This window comes from Chinchilla lanigera, unplaced genomic scaffold, assembly GCF_000276665.1.
Source record: "Chinchilla lanigera isolate Chin_1 unplaced genomic scaffold, ChiLan1.0 scaffold00024, whole genome shotgun sequence".
In the NCBI taxonomy this organism is placed as follows: domain Eukaryota; kingdom Metazoa; phylum Chordata; class Mammalia; order Rodentia; family Chinchillidae; genus Chinchilla; species Chinchilla lanigera.
The window spans coordinates 15,138,080-15,156,495 of NW_004955425.1; the positions used below are offsets into that span (position 1 = coordinate 15,138,080).

The window sequence follows — 18,416 nt, forward strand, 5'->3', positions numbered from 1 at the left end:
CTCATGGCCCTCATATTGCTTAACTAAAGCAAGCAAGTACAATGCTAAAACTTTCTGACTTATTTCTGGAAGATAGTTCAGCAATGAAATAAGCATGAGTAAAAACTTGCTGTATAACATGTTTCCTGGTCCTCCACCATTTTAATTACCCTTGGACTAAGCTCATCATTAGATGGGTCTGTGTCAGGGAAAGCAAGTACTGCTGATACTCAAAGTTATGTGTCCATCAGTACCCTATTAGTACCAGAAATACAGAAAGGAGAAGACCAAGGAAAACTGCCAAGAACTGCAAAGGCATCACAAGCTATAATCTTACACTTACGCGTCATCAGGTCAATGGTTTTTTGAGGCTGTTTCATAATCTATCTGTATTTGTGTGCCACTTGAATAGTAGCACATTGTGATAGAAAAGGGATGGCAGCTAGAGAGAGGACGTTTGGATTTAAGCTCTAAATCTTACTGTACCAAACTAGTTACATGACCTTGAACTTGACTTGCTGTCTATGGTTTCAGGGGTCAGGTAAGGAGAACCATGCTCTATCTGTCTGCATTTTGGGACCATCGACAAGTACCATAGAGAGGTGAAAGACAAGGGTGGGTGTTACGGCCTTTGTCTAGGTATTCCCCCAAAGCCTTATGCTGCCATAGGTGGGGCTTTTCAGACGTGGCTGGATCTAGAGTGTGTGATACAGTGATTAAGGATGTGATACTGGGATTGGTTCATGGTGGGATGCTAGGATTAAGAGTTCCCCAGCCTGAGTGTGAGTGCTACCAGTCCTAAGGACAGGTAGCCTGGATAAAATATAAGGGATAGAAAGAAGGCTGCTGTGCTCACTTGCTACTTAATGCTTTGCTGCCTTCTGCCTGCCATGAACTGTTTCTCCTCTGAGATGCTCCTCACCCTTGCAACACTGCCTTAAAGCCAGCCAACTATGGCCTGAAACTTCTCCAAACTGTGAACTATGATGAACCATTCCTCCTTGAACGTTGGGTGTCAAGTATTTTGTCTCAGCAATGAGAAAAGTAACTAAAACAGTGGGAAAGGACTTTGTAAGGATATTGTAAAGTCCTAAGCTTCATCTACACTACTGAAATCTCCCTTGCTTGGGGTTGCTACAATTTTCTCCCAAAAAAGATGGCATCTCTGGCTCTTCTTCTACATTATTGATTCAGGTTTCCCAAAGCTATGGGTTAAATGAATAAGTTCTTGAATGGGGAAAGATGCTCCTGCATAACTGACCGCCTCTGGGAGTATCTGGGTGTGGTACCCTAAAAGATGCTCTTCTTTTGACACCACTTGTAACACTTTGAAATTTCACAGAAGTACAGAAGCCTATCTCACCCACAAATTCTCCAGATCCTCCATTCTGAACTGCTGTTCCTGACAAAGGAAGTAATCACTGGTTCCTGACATTATGACTCACTGTTTTGCATTCATTTGCCTCATGCCCCTGGTTTAATGAGTAGTTCCAGTTATCTGTGTTGGACGTTCTGATTATCTTTTCCATTGTGATTCAAGTGATTCACTTAATCACACTCCCTTTACCAGCTCCAACCGGTTGCAGCAACTTGGACCGCAACCCTGTGCATGGGAGGCAGATGAACAGAAAGGCTTACTGACAGTTGTAGGGGTTCAAATGTGCCTCTCAAAATAGCCAATGTAAGTAAATATTTTCACCAACACAAGGGACATTTTCTCTTCTGGAGCTACCGACTTGGCACAACTGGACAAATTCTGAGGGATAGGTACCTTGGAAGATGGTGATAAGGGAAAAAATGAAGATTGTTCCCTCACGCACCTTTTTTTCTACCTTCAAGGGTACCACATCATCCTCCTGCATCCCATGTAGACCGGATTCACGGTGGCATACTGAATGCTAAAGGAAGATTAATTCAAATTAAGATTCACTCCTCATAATTTCACAATAATATAGATGTCATCAAGTGTGTTTTTTAAAAATTTTCTACAGTGCAGAGGGAGCAAGAACCAGGTTTGTTGTTCATTGGAGTGTTTTTAGGACACGGCACGATGCTTGGCCCATAGTAGGTACTTTTAAATATCTCTTGCTAAAATGAATGCATGAGAAAAACTAATACAATATTTGAAAGATATCTACCTATCTGATGTAGAGTAAATGATTTAGAGAGCTAACATTCAGCAGTACAGCTTGCTAATACTGTTTAAAACGTGTTGATGCTCATAAATCCAAAATAAACGACCTGTAAAATCACTTAAGATGAAATAATACGCATTTAACCAGGCTTCCACAGGAAAGTCTGAAGAAAAAATAAGAGAATTTCAAGAATTATTAAATCTTTTCAAATTCAATCACTGCCTGATCACAGACACGCCGCATGTCCTCTGCCCATGGGCTGTCACTTTAGGCAGTGTCTCTCAGCCCTTTGTTATAAAACTCCTAGATTATAACCACCTCCCAGAGCCATAGGAAAAGGCTTTGGATCAGCTGAAAAAACAAGTCTTCTTACAGGTCTGCCCAGCTGTCTCTTCTGCATTCCACAGAGAGATCTTAAATAAAGGAGGAGAAATTGCAGGCATCACCTACATACCAAAGGCAGAATTTTGAAAGTCTTACATGTGTCCTGGCTTAGCTTCATGTCAAAAGGACTCTTCCACTGACAAATAAAATTCAAAACACTGCAAAATGCCAGTCTCCACCTCTGTTTTATCATTCTATTGGAGTTCCTGAAATTCAACAGTGTTCTGGTACCTTCCATTCCATTCTGGGTTTTTACCTTAGTCTGCTAATGAGTTACTTTTCCCTTTCCCAGAGTTTGATTAAGGTCCTGAGGGTGGCAGTAAAACGGATCCATGTTTTTGTTACAAACTCAATTAGCAGAAGTTGGAATTGCTCTCTTCAACAAAGTTAAATAAATTGTTAATGAGAATTTACCTTCACTTGATTTGCTAGTTGCCTTATTAGCTTGGAGTCAAGACTATTAAAGGAGGAAGTGTTTATTAAAGCTTAAGGTGTTTTGTTGGATTGAATGTTAAAGAGATGATGGTAGGATAGTATTGCTGACTTCTTACTTCCAAAACCCAGAGGGGATTCCAGAAGCCATCAGAATCTATCAAATTCAAGCCCTCATTTGGATAAATTCATTGGAGAAATGGCCATTTACGTGGTAGATAAGTGCCATGCATTTCTGGGGAGTAGCAGAACCTTCTCTTTCCAGTCATCCATCACAAGTATTTTTTTAGTCAAATGGACACTAACGTAGAGAAAGACCACTCACTTGTGAGTACAGTGAGGTTGTAAGAGTAACGTGGCCTGTCTTCCTCTGCTAAGGAGTGAGCTCAGACACTCCCACCATAAAAGTCAGGGCATAGGAGACAGAAGATATGTATTTAGGCAAATCTATATGCAGATCTCAAAACTACCTATTCAAAGAAAACAACGTCTCTCTGATGTGGCATTCCTAAAATGCCTCGTATTAATAACCAGCTCTAGGCAAAGTTGAGAGATCAACCAAGGATATTTTCAGCCCCTCTGTATTTATCTTTTCCTCAAAAAATGTTTTTCTGTCTCCCCCATCACATTGAGTAGAATCGACATACTGTTCCATTCTGGTCCTTTCCACACCCCTTATAGTTAATGTTTGGTGTCCAAAAAGCTAAGAAGTTAAAAGTCTCATTTCCCATGATCCCCTGCAGCTTAGGTCCTATGTGAAACACACCTTCAGCTAAGCAGACCTAATTCCATGAGAGGAGGAAGGCAAAAGCAGACACTGAGGAAGAGCCTGTGTCCTACTCCTGCCACACAGTCAATGTGAAAAGGGTGTGAGCTATAACACAGGTCCCAGGGGCCAGATCTTAGCATTATGGCAACCTGCAGGTAAGTGAAGCAACTCTGTTTCACTGGTTTAGGTTGGGATAGGCATGGTGAAGTCCAAGGGTAGACAGCTGGAGAGATGACCTCATCAACATCTTGATCAAAACACAGACATTAGTTGTCTCAGTGGACTAGGATAGAGGTGATATTCTAATGTGTGATTCCTGGAAGTTCTTCCTACGATCTACTCCTCCAGCCTTTGTACTGACTTCTGTAAGCTCCTTATTCATTGTGTGAAATTCATTTCTGCTAAAAATGGCTAGACTGAATTTTGTTACCTGTAATTCACCTCAGACAGAAATACTTCCTTCCTACACAGGCAAACAAATGCTTTAATTCTTGAGCCTCCATGTTCTCAGATAAGGTAAGCTGATAACTAATGCACAATAAGTAACTAATAACTAATAATTTCTTTACTACTGTAAGTTTTAATAGTGTATATATTCCAAGGCTTAGTAAGTTTCTTATCAGTTCTTGAATATGTAGGTATCGTATTCTGTTCAGTATTTTCTTACTAGTATTTTTTTTATTTTATTAGTACATGTTTGTAGTCCATGCAGCTTACAATTATCTTGGGGAGTGATTACATGTACATACTACAGCTTGTTTTTTTATCACTTTCTCCTCTCCCTCCCTCCCTCCTGCAATTCTCCTGTTCCATTTTTCATTCTCATTGATATTACTAATCGTAGCTCATAATATGTCATACAATATTTACATTTATTGAGAATAATAGGTTCCTGCATATGGCATATCTTTATTCTACTTATTTCTCCTTCCCCTCCTCTTCACCTCTCACCCTTGTTCCCTTGGACCACTTCCCTATTGCAAGAGATTTACAGCCTTTCCCCTTTCTATCCAACCTGTATTACTCTCTTTCTTTGTGCTTTGCCTCACTCAAATGAGGGATACCATATGATATTTAAGCTTGTGTGTCTGATTTATTACACTCAGCATTATATTTTCCAAGTGCACCTATTATCCTACAAATGTCTCAAATTTGTCATTCTTTATAGTTGAGTAATATTCTGTTACATAGAGATACCACAGTTTTTTAATCCAGTCATCTGTTGGTCTGTTGTTCCATTTACAGTTTACTTCCAGGATTTAGCTATTACAAATTATATGCTATGAATATTGATAGACACATATCACTATTGCATGATGACTTAAACTCTTTGGAGAAGATACCTATTGGGGAATCGCTGGGTCATATGCAATTTCTAATTTCAGTTCTTTGAGACATCTCCTTTCTGATTTCCATACTGGTTGTTCCAAAATGTCTTATGAGTACTTACCTTAGCCAAAACAGAACAAGTCTAATGGTGACTATCCAACCATGAATGGTCTGTGCTGTTGGTGGGGATTTTTCTTTTTCTAGACAGGGAGACTTTAAGAGATATTTGTGGTTGATGATGACAGTAATGCCAGTAGTGATGTTTAAAAGCTTGAGAGAACTCCCTTAATTTGTAAGGTGCACAGGGCTGATATCGACAACTCCCCTAGTCCACCTAACCCTGTGACCAGGGTAGGGTGTCTCACCTCGCACTACAAACCTCTCCTGTGGGGCTCACTATGAAACCCATAGTGCTCTCTTCTGGGCTTTTTCCAGAAAACAAGACAAGTTTCAGTATAAAGCTGAAGGGTTGCACAACCCTCTCACCATTTCCCTGAGTGTCAATCACGCACTCTTGAAAAGAAGACAGAGAAGCAGGCAGGGGAAGAAGGGAATCGGAGGGAGAGTTATGACTGACAGTGTCAGTTTGCACACTCAGGTCAGCTACTCCATGAAGCCTCCACTCAGACCCTTGTGGTGGAGAGACAAGGATTGTCCCAACTTCCAGTAATTCACAGTACAGGGAAGAGGAAGAATTGCCATGTCTTAATTGCTAACTATGTGCTAGATTTTATACATTTCATTTAATCAACTAACATTTTGGTTTTGTTTTCCTCTAATACACGGTGACTATTTCAGGTTGCCTAATTTCTTACCCAGTCAAAGGAACAATATGAGCAAAGGCCCCGAGTTGGAAGGATCTTAAGCCAGTGAGGTGAATCATATTATTCCCATATTACACATGAAGCAAGTGGAATCTAGGAAGATAAGGCAATTTCCTAAGGCTCTGTGGAACCTAGGTTAGTGTGAACCCCCAAATAATATTCTCATATGTAATCTAACCTCTCTTTCGTACAGGTGGAAACAAACAGGGAAACCCTTAAAACAGTTATCAGGAGATCCTTGCATACCTTGCAAAGCCACCACAACTCCTGAAGCAGTTCAAGACAGATTCTTTTCATTTGCTCACTCTACTGGACTACACATTAAATTAAATTAAAATCCTGTTATTTCAGGCACAAAAATCCTGGGTGCTTTTGGAGAATGAAACCATCTTCTGTCTCCCCCAAGGCTTTTTATACCATTATGGTGCAGTCCCAAGCTATCAATGATAGTGAAAAAATGCAGCTTTACAGTAGAGGAAAGAGGCTATTCAACCGCTCCTGATTTCTATAAAGGAGAGATCTTTTGATCTTTGAAACAGTCAAAAGCGCAGTTTGATCTTCCTCAAACTCATTTATTTTAGATTCTTGCAAATTTCTTTTCTGTAGGTTTACTTCCTTAGAAAACTCAATATTCAATTGAATAGTGACTTTTATACATTGAAATGCAATATTGAATAGCTGAAGCCTAATAAATGCCATCCCAGCTATATAGGATATTTTAAAAATCATAAAAGGGCCGATTGAGCCCAATCCAGGCAAAGATGACAAAGCGAATTCAATGCTTCTTTTGAAAATGAGTCATGGTCAGAAATACTCACTTTGACCAAAAGCATTTCTTTGAATGCCAGAGGTAAATTTGCTCACTTTCATTTTCTGCCTGGGTTTCAAATCGACCCTACAGAACAGAACAAAATCAACTCCAAGAGGCCCTGGCAACTGTTCCAGATGTCAATGTGAGGATAGTGAGGTTGGCCCTATCTTTTCAATGTGTTATTTTCAAATTATGCAGATGATATTCAGATATGGATCAGTCACATTTTGTACACTTTTTCAGGGAGGAAAAACTCATCGCCAGTCTCTGTTATATTAACATTCCCCAAGACTGTCTTTTTTTTTTTTTTTACTTATTAGAAAGATGTTTCATTGTCATGAGCCTCCAAATTATTGGCAAAGGGAGAATGTGACATATGTTCCCAGTCATGGAGGGCTCAGGGGAGGACAAGCACAACACATTCAATTGATTAGTCAAAAGGAACAGCCTTTGATGTCAGGGACATTTGCAAATTTCATTTAAGATTCGAATAACCTGTGGAAATCAAAGTTCTCAATCAGAACTTCTATCCCAGTCCTCTGGGTGCAGCTATGGCCCGAGGAACTTTTGTTCAGCAATTTGTAGATGATGACTTAGTTTGAGAATGTGTTCCTCTCCCGGCCCTTTCAACATTAGGCCCTTTAAGGAGATGGATAACTTCATTGTCCATTTTCTGCTTAACACTTGCATTTTTTTCCCATTTAGGCGTATGTTTTAGCAGCATGCAGATTAGCATTGCCAAAGGGACCGGCATGTGGCGGCATCCCTCTCTTCGGTATTACCTCCTAAGGACTGGTATTTAAGCTATTATAGAAATACTCAATCCTTTTCATTTGCCTGTATCAGCTGAAGGCTATATTGGAATTGGGGAAAGGGCTAGAATAGGAAGAGCAGGCTATCCTATAAAGGAGAAAAGATAATCTCTTGGAAGAAGACAGCGGAGGAAAAGAATTCATTAGAGATGCATGGAAACCTTGGGACTGAATCTCAGAAACAGCAAAGGCAAAAGGGGAGCTAAATACGGCATCAGATTAGACATCATGATTTGGATTTTAGAAATTTGGATTTATGTGGTTCTTTGAGTATCAGAGCAGAAGTATCAACTCTTAGGCATTGCCATAAACCTAGATCACTTTGGTATTTATAGGCAGTCTATAAAAAGGAGACTATGAGTAGCCTCCAGAAGTGCCTTCTTTAGCCTCTGCCTGCTCTGCGCTGCTTAGTCCATCTAATGTACCATACCGGCCTCAACCTGAGCATTATGCTTCTGTTCACTTGAACACTATCAGTTCTTCATGATGTGTTTCGACACAGACCCTGATTACTTATAGCTTTGCCTAAAGAGTAATCAAGATGATGACAGGTGTACAAAGTAGTAAGCACCATAGAAATGCCTGGCAAAAGAAAGAAAGAGAGGACTGGACAGCACTGGAGATGTGCCCTGTGGAGGGAGATGTAGGAGCTTTGAAGAGTGGAACAGACAATTCTTTTGCTTGAGGAGAATAATTCACATAATTACAGAAACTCCAAATAACTGGCTTTGCTAGAGTACTGATTCCCTGCCATGGGAGTAACTCAAACCAGAGGATATCTCCCACATGAATGTAAAGTTGTATAAAAAGGGGAGTCCTACATTCCTTCACAATATTGGAACTGGAAGGGACCTTTCATATCACATACTCCAAGTATCCATGAGGCATAAGGAATCCCTGACAATCACCTATAAGTTTTGCTTCCCTGCCTGTACTTACGTGCTTTCTGTAAGTTTCCATGTAGTGTCAGGATTCCAAGAACATCTCTGGAATGGCAAAGGTGACAAGGGTTGTGGCTGTTGTATCTTGGAGCCTTTTACTGAAGTCATCACTTTCCGTCTGGAGAGGACCAAAAACAACTCCAACATAAGAAAGTCTGTCTTGGGGATAGCTAATAGAGCTACAGCTTTAGGGAGAGTGGTTGATAATTAAAACCCATGAAAGAACTCTAAACGTGTACTCCAAGCAACTCAAGGATAAAATTCTGAGCTTCAGTGACATGCCCATCCTTGTCTCTAGGGTCACTACCTCTCCAATAGGCCTTTAGGGGAAGAAACTATTTTTTCCTTAGAAATAAATGGAAACTTCTTTTTGTTTCCTACGTAACATTTTTAAACTTTTAAAAAAATACCTGGATTTCCAGACACAGGCAAACCTGTTGTCCACAGGTTTCTCACACTATAAGACCTGGAATATAAGGCAATATGTTCCAGGAGAAAAATAAGATATGCAAGAAGTAGCATGGTAACATTCAAGGCATGGTAACAAAAAACAAAGATAAATCAGCACTGCACACACCTAAGAGCACACGCCAGCGCTGCATTCAGTTTAACGTCAGTTTGTGTAACACTACAGTGATGAGATTACCTCTGTCACTCAGTTAGCGTGTCTTGTTTCCTTTCATTCACTTTGCTGCTGTCTGGTATTAATTTTATCAGGAGCTTGAATCAAGCTTTTATGGAAAAGCACCAGTAGATACTCACTCAAGAGGCTTTTGGGCAAAGTTTTCAGCATCTGTGATAAAAATGTTGGAACTGAAAAAGTACAACCAACTGGAAATATGGAATGGCAGAGAGACTGCCCACCTAACTAGAGTGGTGAGAAAAGATTGTGAAACAAAATGCTCAACACCAGGAGAAAAGTAGAGGAAACTGGCTTCAAATAAGCAGGACCATTCTCCTAATGATGTTTTCCCCACTCCTCTGCAACCCCCTGCAAGACAGACCATCTGCCAACTGCGCTGGCAAGAGTGTGTCACCAGGCAGAATGGGTCTATCAGCACAGCTGTTTGTTGTGCTCATTAATTCTGGGATAAAGTTAAGAAAAATCCTGCAATGAAAAAGTCAACACTGATCCCAGTGGTTGCAGCTCTTAAATAGCCCAAGATAATCAGGAGAAGGAAGAAAGAAAGCAGCAGTGAAATTCCCAAGCAAATGTATAGTTTTGTTGAACACCATTTGTTCAACAAATGTAGAACATTATGGTGAAAATATTCACTGAAAATAAACCAAAAACTTGATACTTGCACCCCGTGCGTCCCCAAACTTCCTATCAATAAAATGCTATCAAAACAAGCGGGAAAAAATACTTTCCTATTTCAATTTCTATTTCAGTGCAAAATAGAACTCTCAAAATGTCAGTTTTATCTAGTTTGGCCTTTCAAGAATGTGCACAGTTAAACATCAGTGAAGTGTAGTGCTTGGAGGATGCTGTTTAATTGACTTTTCAATTTACTCAGAGCTAGGCAGAAAACTGTTTTTTTGGCCCTGGTAGAAATTAATATAAAATACGGATGAGTGAAAATACTGTCCTAGAGATCCCAGAACCTAGATCTATAAGCAATTTCTTAGAAAGTCATATGCAATAGAAATTCTGACAAAAGAAGACAGATGCTACCTCATGGTTAGCTGTGCTTGTGTTCTAAGGCCTCAGGTAAGGCTTCCTGATAAGGTGCTCTGGATCCCATGTCTCCATTCAGGACTTCTGCGTGTTCTCCTCCCACCCACTGAAATCCAAATCTTATTATTAGGACAGCACAGGACAAATGAGCAGAGAAAAGGACATTCACAATAAGAAGAGAAGACCACGTAACCTTGCCTAATGTCCCTTGCGGAAGTGAGCACTAACCTTTGCCTACTTCAGTCCCGTGAGGGAGGTAAGTAGATTTTACCTCTGAATTATAAATACAGTGCACAGTAAAAATGAGTTTCACATCATGGATAATTTTTGTTCCTCTGCTGATCAAATTTTTCCTATATAGAGAAGATAGTTTGCTGGTCACTTCACTTCTCCAGGCCTTGACCAGATTCAGAGAATACAACACCACTGTCATCACTGTCATCACAAGCATCATAAGCAAATATTTTCTAGCGAGTTGGTTTTGCATTTTTCACATAAATATGTTTACTGTAGGGAAATGGAAAAGAGAAAGTGAGTTCACTGTTTTAAAGAGATCCAAACCATCCAAAACATTCTCCTAAAAAAATCTTCAAAATTCTAAGTCATGCAAAATCAATTTAATTCTGAAATAAGAATATTTTTTATAACCACCACATGGCTCATTTGTTTAAATTATAATAGGCAAATATATTTACTTGTGACCTATAAATACTTCATATATAATTAAAGCATTTATACAATAAGAATAAAACACTTTCCATTTTAAACTTGTCAATTTACATTTTTGTAATTAAGTAGTAATCAATTAAACAGTAATCTCATTATCTTAGGATTTTGCAAGCTGTATCTTGGATTTTGTGACAAAGATCATCTCTAATATTTGGAAGCTATGGCTTTGTTCAGAAATAAATCCCAAATATAACATTGTTTGCACATGTTGTCCCACATACAGTGATGCACTCAAGGCTTATTTCTAGGAATACATGTTGGCGAAAGGAAAGGACTAAATCACTGTTACTGAACCTCCTGCCTCTCTGCTTTAACAACTAATGTGCCTTTCTTGAATCGTGTGTACAAGGTAATTGATGGGTTTATTCATTATTGCAAACATCACCGTAAGAAGGTTCAGCAACACTTCATGGAGAGCTTCTAGGAATGAAAAGTTTCCATCTTTCAGCCCAAAGGACAGAAAGATCTATGCATGGAGTCTCATAGCATTTCAAGACCAAGGTCTACCAACCATGAGGATAAATAGCTTGTGATTTCTTTTGATGTACCGGAAAGTTGGAGAATTTGAAGATTTTGTCTGCCCAAAGCTCACTGATCTTAAGGCTCAGTCAGATTGAGTTTTGACACTCTGACTTCATGCACTCAAGAGCTTCATCTGCACCACTCAGAAATCATAGGCCGTCCTCCGGCTTCCCAGAGTATTTGTCCTCTGACAGCTTTCCCCAGGGGAGTAATAGGTAGGTGTGGGAGTGTGGACAGCAAATCTCTGTGAAATCATCAGCATTCCCAGAAGAAAAATCTCAAGCATGTATTCAGCTCAAATATGAACCAGTACCTAACCAGCAAGCCTGTTATGTGGCATTGAACTTGGAAAAAAGTCAAACACATGTTTGCTTATTCCATCTATGATAAAATAGATAGGACAAATTACATAGATTCAAAGACATATGAAGAAGTTCAAGCATAAGGCAAAGCCACAAAGGAACAAACAACATTAATATCAGTAATTAAAATGGCACAGCATTTTGTTTCCTACTGAATTAGTAATACTTTATCAGCTATTGGTGATTAACAAATATAACTCAAACTAGTGGTATCCAAAATGGGAATCTATTGGATACCCTAACTTTGGAAATTCAAGGAGGGGCATTCTTCAGATACTGCTGAAAGTGAGTACTCAAATGTTGTCTACATTATGTCTGCATTCTACCACTATCTCTTGGCTGAAGTTGCTCTGTATTGACTTGGATGAATTATCTACAAGTTCCCAAAGGACCTGTAGATTCAGTCTTGTTTCTGTTGCTCGAAATATTCAAAAGGATAAATAAAAAGGTCCACTGCCCTCAGCATTTCGTTCTGGGTTGTGTACCCTCTACAGTGTTATCACTGGCTACTAGGACTACTTAATATGCTTATTACACCTACTCCTGCTTAATCAGCATGGGCAAAGCCCCCAAAACTCCGATCAAAAGTGATGAGAGTTTTTCAAAAGAAAAGTGATAGCAAAGTAAAGGAAAAGGGATGTTTTGCCAACAAATAATAAATAGTCACATTAGCTACCAACATTCATCTGATATTCTGTAGATTGGAGCTGGAAATGCCCCAAATGCTTGCACCATGCTTGATGTTCTCTCCAGAATTACTCCATCAAGCAGAGAGTGCAATGGGCATTGTTCTTTTACTCCACAATTACTCATTCAGAATCTCTCTAGAGCTACATACTGAGGATACCCTGGTGAGCAAAACAGATGCAGTACGAGAAGAGACTGGATGGAGAATAACATAACTACTGTTTGTTAAATGTAATGGACATTCTGGTAAACTTGTTAATGTAATTTTAAGGGTGTGATGGAGCACAGGAAAAGAGGAAACTTCTGCCTGGACTTGGTGGTGGGGGCAGGTTAGTGCTTCTAGAAAAAGTGAAATTGAAGCTAAGATTTAAGAAATGAGCAAGAGTTTTGCTAGTCCCAAGGGGGAAGTTGGGTAGTTCAAGCAAAGGAAAGAGCAAAAATGATTCTCAAAATCAAGAAAAGTACAGTATTTTAGAGGAACTGAAATACTTGTGTAAGTCCAAATAGTTTATTAATATAAAGAGCTCAAGAGCAAAGACTTTCTTATTCAACTCACTTTATGATCTTAAACAGGTCACTCGAATCCTCTGGGTCTCCCTCACAAAGCTGTTGTAAGAATCAAATGTAAGAGTGTGTGTGAAATACTTAGTAAATTTAAAGTGTTCTGCAGCTAAAATGTCCACATAAGGAACTGAGATACATAGGACTGTATGATTAAGGGCCTCACCGGATAATATGCTTGAGCTTTCTTATTCTGTTACCACCAAGCCCTACTATCCTTGATGGGAAAGGCTAAACTACCATCTTTAGGCCGTGAGGACAGGTTTCCTGTGTGCTCTGCGCCAGTGATCAGAAATTCAGTATGAGGGAGCAGGCAGTGTGGAAGAGTGTGCTCTCTAGGAAAACAATGGATGCATTCAAAGAATGTAGGTACAACTTGTTGTGTTCAAAGCATCCTTGGCAGGAGAGAGGGACCTTGGGACTTTAAAAGAAAAGGAAGAAAGTGCTGGTGTGCTAAGAATAAAGACGTGCTTGAAAGACAACAGAGAGAAGAAAGAATATGGGGCATGAAACGATTCCTACAAATTATGAATCTATGAGGAGAGGAAATAGTTTGGCCGATTCATACTCTTAAAATGTCAACCTAAGGTATGTTTAAATTGTAACTCAGGCCAGAAAGTCACTAATAATCAGTTTGTCTTGGAGAATTCTGGAATTATAAACAAAAGGATGCAACGCATTGTCCAAGGTAAATATTGACATGACTGAAGAGGAACTAGAAAAACTTTTAATGAAGCCAAAATTCTGCATCTGGGGAAGATGTTTCACATTCTTATAATAAACACTCGGGTCCAAGAAGTTCAAGGCTGATGAGTAAGAATCACGTCCACTGGGTTGAAAACTTGACTCAGAACAAAGGCCTTCTCAAATTTAAAACAGTGATACTATGAAAACATTAATATTAACTTTTAAGACCATGGTATGTCTTTAAATAAAGGCAGTTCAGCCTTCCAGACACCCATTCGCCCTAACTGTGAGTGGATTCCTCCTCATCCTGGAGCAGCCACCCTGCTTATATGTGCAAATGCACAGTGCATTCTTCCTCTGCTCCCAGCTGCCCCACGGGGAAGTGGCCTGGGAAGTCCCTTGGGGCCAGCTGAGCTCTGGGAGGCCAAAGCCCTCCCGACCCACAATGACAAATCTCCTTATTAGGTGAGACACATCCTCCCCACCCAGGAAAACTCAGAGAAGACTTCACGATTCCTTGGGTTCACACCCTGCCTCCTCCCAGAAGGACGTTCAGGTGGGTAACCTGAACCTTAGATAAACAGAAGCCCATTATCCCTGCTTAGGCGGAGCAAGTGAGGGCTCTGTCAGCAGAGCGGCACCATGGCAACCAGTTCTTCAAAGTGGTTTTTTAAAAATACAACTCGAATTTCATCTGGAAACATCCCAATTACCCAATTAGGCTAAGCTGCAAAGTCTTTTTGGAATAATCTCAGATCATAAGTGAATGAATAGCTCAGACCCAAACCGTGGATTTCTGATACTTAGAAAATGCAAGTTTGTCGCTTCTGTCTTCTGGAAGGGAGACAGTTCTTTATCAGCGGGAAGGAGGAAACCAGTCTGCGTTTGCACAAGTCTCAGTGCTAAAGTGGCATCTGACTGTGTCCCGTGCGGAGCCATGAGATCCCAGTTTTATTTTTCCCACTTAACAGATGGGAAAACTAAGGAGCTATAAGTAGACTCATCCCTGGGAAAAGAGAAAGAGGCCAGAGTGAGACAAATTGGATTTTCCTTGTTTTGTGTGTGTGTGTGTGTGTGTGTGTGTGTGTGTGTGTGTGTGTGTGTTTGTATTTGGCTCCAAGCTGAAGAAATCAGGCTTTGAGCCCTGCAAATTCTACAATGTCTCTTCCCTGACCTCCTCCTCCGTTCTTGATCTTCCAGGAAGTGACCCTGAGTTCGCGACCAGGAAGCTTGCGGTCTCCCTCTCCTGCTGTTGCCCAGGTTAGACCATAGAAACCTATTCTGTTGAAAGAATCAAAGCCTCACTGTTTCATATGGCCTGAATTATATTCCCACAAAATCCATTTCATTGGTCCCTAAAAGAGGAAAGTAAGGTGAAATGAGGTCACCTGAACCTAAGAGAACTATCCACAGACAACGAATAGCTTAGCACAAAGAGAACAAACGCGCCGCTGAGGAATGGCTTTGAGGACACAGTGGGAAATGACCATCTGCAAGTCCAGGAGAAAGGCCTCAGGAGAAGCCAACCATGCCGACACCTTGATCTTGGACTTGCACCCTCCAGAGTGTGAGAGGAGATTTCCATGGATTAAGCATCTCTCTGTAGCAGCCTCAGCAGGTTAACACACTGTCCTTATGATAGCTGTCAAGTTCTTGTTGGGGTCAAAAGTAAAAAGAAATGTCTGCTATATCCTCATCCACCACAAGTTAGGTGTCAGTCACATCATAAACTTCCAACATTCCATTACTTTCCTGGGATGTTCTCCAGTGACCTAAAATTAAACTTCTTTTCCTGTTAGTCTTCTTCATGCCTTAAGGCCCAGACCCCCAGACCCTTGTGGGACACTCACTCAGATGTAAGAGGTATTTTCCACGTGGCTGGCTCCATGCAAAAGCACTTTCTCCTTTAATCCTCATGACCAGCCTGCAGAACACACACCCTTGCTGACCCCATGTTGGTGATGGGGAGACTGTAGTCCAGTGAAGAGAGGCAATGCTCCCCTCATCAGAGTTGGAGCACCTGCGCTCGAGTGATGTCCGTCTTCAGGGTAATGTTTGTGCTGCTCTCTGAACTTGGAAGCTCAGGAGAAGCACATTTAATTCACTTTGCTTTGAAAGTTGAGAGGCAGTACAGGCAGTGTAGTAACTCTGTGTGTGCCACACCTTTCTCATCTATAAAATGAGGATGATACTGATTTTTTCTATATTTTTATGTTATACAGACTACCTGGACTACTTCATTAAACCTATCACAACTATGCTTGACATAGAAAAGCAGTCAATGAATATTTGATACTGATTCGACTATGGTTCCCCTAACAGGAATTTGAGTTCCTCTCTGCAGTTTATTTTGATATCCCTAAAATCTGGGAGCCTAATATTGTGTTCAGCTCATGGCAGCCACTAGGAATATAGCTGTTCAAATATCAACTGAATATATCATTTTTAACAGGTACCACATGTTGACTATCCTACTTCCTGTTACAGTTCACAAAATCTAAGGTCCCTTCACTCCCCTGCCAGACCCTCTTTCCCTGGCACACAACTAGCACCTTTCTTTCCTTCTCTCCCTGGGGCTCAGGCCCACTAACAATATCTCTTACTCTGCTCTTTCTTAGTGTTTGATGGTTTTTTGTATCCCTGTCTATGTGTTTATCATCCCTGTCACCTAGTTAGAATGGCAATCTATCAGGCAGATACTATTTGATTTGCCATTGTGTCCTCCATACCTAGGAGAGTAAATGGCACTAGCAGACACACAATGACTCTTTCATGACTGAAAGAAGTGAATGGGCAAATGAATCTTTAAATCCCTCAACAATATCAAAAGGTAGCTTTTACCTCCCCATTTTACAAGTGAGAAATCTGAGGCCAAGAACTAGGAAGCAATTTTCCCATGGGCACACATTTAACAATGGGCAGAGGGGCTGGGGATTTAGCTCAGCGGCAAAAGCGCCTGCCTGGCAAGCGCAAGGTCCTGAGTTCAGTTCCCGGTACCGGAGAAAAAACAAACAAACAAAAAAAAACAATGGACAGAGTTTGGATTTTACCCATGGCTCTGATTCCAAAATTGATTGCACAATACCAGTGTCCCCGAGTCTTCAGGCACACATCTGCACTTTCCACACAACATCTGAGCTAATTTACCCAACATGTTTGAGTCCTTTATTTGTTATGCAAGAAAATTTATTTTAAAGAGGAGTAATAATTTCCACGGAATAAATCACCCTGAAATAGCTATGTATCCATTAAAATTCAAAATATTCATCAGTATATCTTGAAGCAGGGATATGGCTCCCACATTTGAGCACTGATTCACACTGCTTCATTCTGCAAATCGCAGGCTGGTCCTGAGCGCAGCCACCCGGCCATCGGAATCTGCTACGTCCTACAGTGCCCATCTCAACTCCCCTTGTTCCCTGTTCCTCCTGCTCCCAAGGCCCTCTGCTCTTCCAAGGGACACTCGGGGTAGAGGGAAGGACGCAAAGGGGTTTCCAGTGCGGAAAGGGGTTTCCAGGGCGGAGAGGGGTTTCCAGGGCTGTGGAGGTCCATGCTAGAAGATCATGCTGGGCTCTGTGCAGACCTACGAACATATCAGCACAAAGCGGATGCAAGTGGTGAGAGAGAAATTAAGTGAAAGATTGAGGCCGTGGAACCACACTGAGGAAAAGCTCTCGGCAAGCTAAAGACTGGGGGCACAATCAAGAAAAGTAGCTTCCATAAGAGCTTGATTGGTTGATCGAAATCTTCAACCATCCGCAAAATTATTGCCCGGAGAGACGCACGTAGTGACCTGTCTGCTCGGAAGGGAACAGCGAGCTCTGACAAAGGACGGGGCCCTCAGCAGTGCTCCCTGCACTGCGCCCCGTGATGCTAACTGTAGACGTCCGTGGACTCATTATTTTCTGCTCCGACACACGCACCTACCTCTGGTGGATGTTAACTCTCAGCAACACAGAGGAACGGTTTGTGCCTTTGTCTCTGCGGCGTTTTCACTCCCATGTCAGGGTCTTGTGTACGTTCAGTCGGTGCCCCTCTTGGAGAGGCATGAGGGATGGCGCAGGGCCACAGACCCTGCTGCGGGCAAAGTGCCTGGGAACCGGACTGCAGGACCACGTTGGGGAGATGACTCCTCCCAGTCCCCGAAACGTGCTATCCCGTGAGTCTTCTGCCTTCACCCCCACACACCCCGTCTAATGCTTGACACCGCATTGGTCGGCTGGCAGTGCAGGTACGACCGCATCTCTCCTCAAGGCCAAACTCCAGCCGTCCTCCACTGCTGCTCTAAGACCTCCGTCTTCCTTAGCAGGAGGCCCCAGGCCTGCTTAGGGCCCAGCCCCCGCCCACCTCTTCTGAGTGCATCTCTCAGGTCCTCCCTCTCTCAACCGAAGGCCCTTGTACTCTTCACATACTGTGTGTCCCCCTCCCTGAAAGGCTCACATCCTTCTCAGTCTTCCAAATTTTTGTTCCCTCAGCCCTACTCAGAGAAGCATTCTTGCATCAGCCTCCTGGTCAAGTCAATTAACTTCTGGAAGGAGGGGTGTCCGAGTCTGAGAGGCCCCTCCCACCCTCACCCCCCTGACAGGCCCCTGCTCCTCACCATCGAGTGCCTGCCCCTCTTCCACTCCACCCGGACAAGAAACTCTCCTCTGATTTTTTTTTTCTTAACCCACATGAATCTCTCGGACTTTCCTAAATGTTGTCATTTAAGTCCACATTCCACATATGAACACTTTTCTGTCTTCCTTTTTTCCACTCCAAGAATTTGAAGAAC

The 18,416-nt window shown here is 41.5% G+C and overlaps 1 long non-coding RNA gene across 1 annotated transcript in view; it reads right to left on the reverse strand.

Annotated features, from left to right (window-relative positions):
• LOC106148655 overlaps positions 1 to 18,179 on the reverse strand; it is an 86,823-nt gene extending 68,644 nt beyond the window's left edge. Inside the window, exon 1 of the long non-coding RNA XR_001234304.1 lies at positions 17,570 to 18,179. This is a non-coding gene — a long non-coding RNA (uncharacterized LOC106148655). The remainder of the gene's footprint in view (positions 1 to 17,569) is intronic.
• Between the last annotated feature and the right edge of the window lie 237 nt (positions 18,180 to 18,416).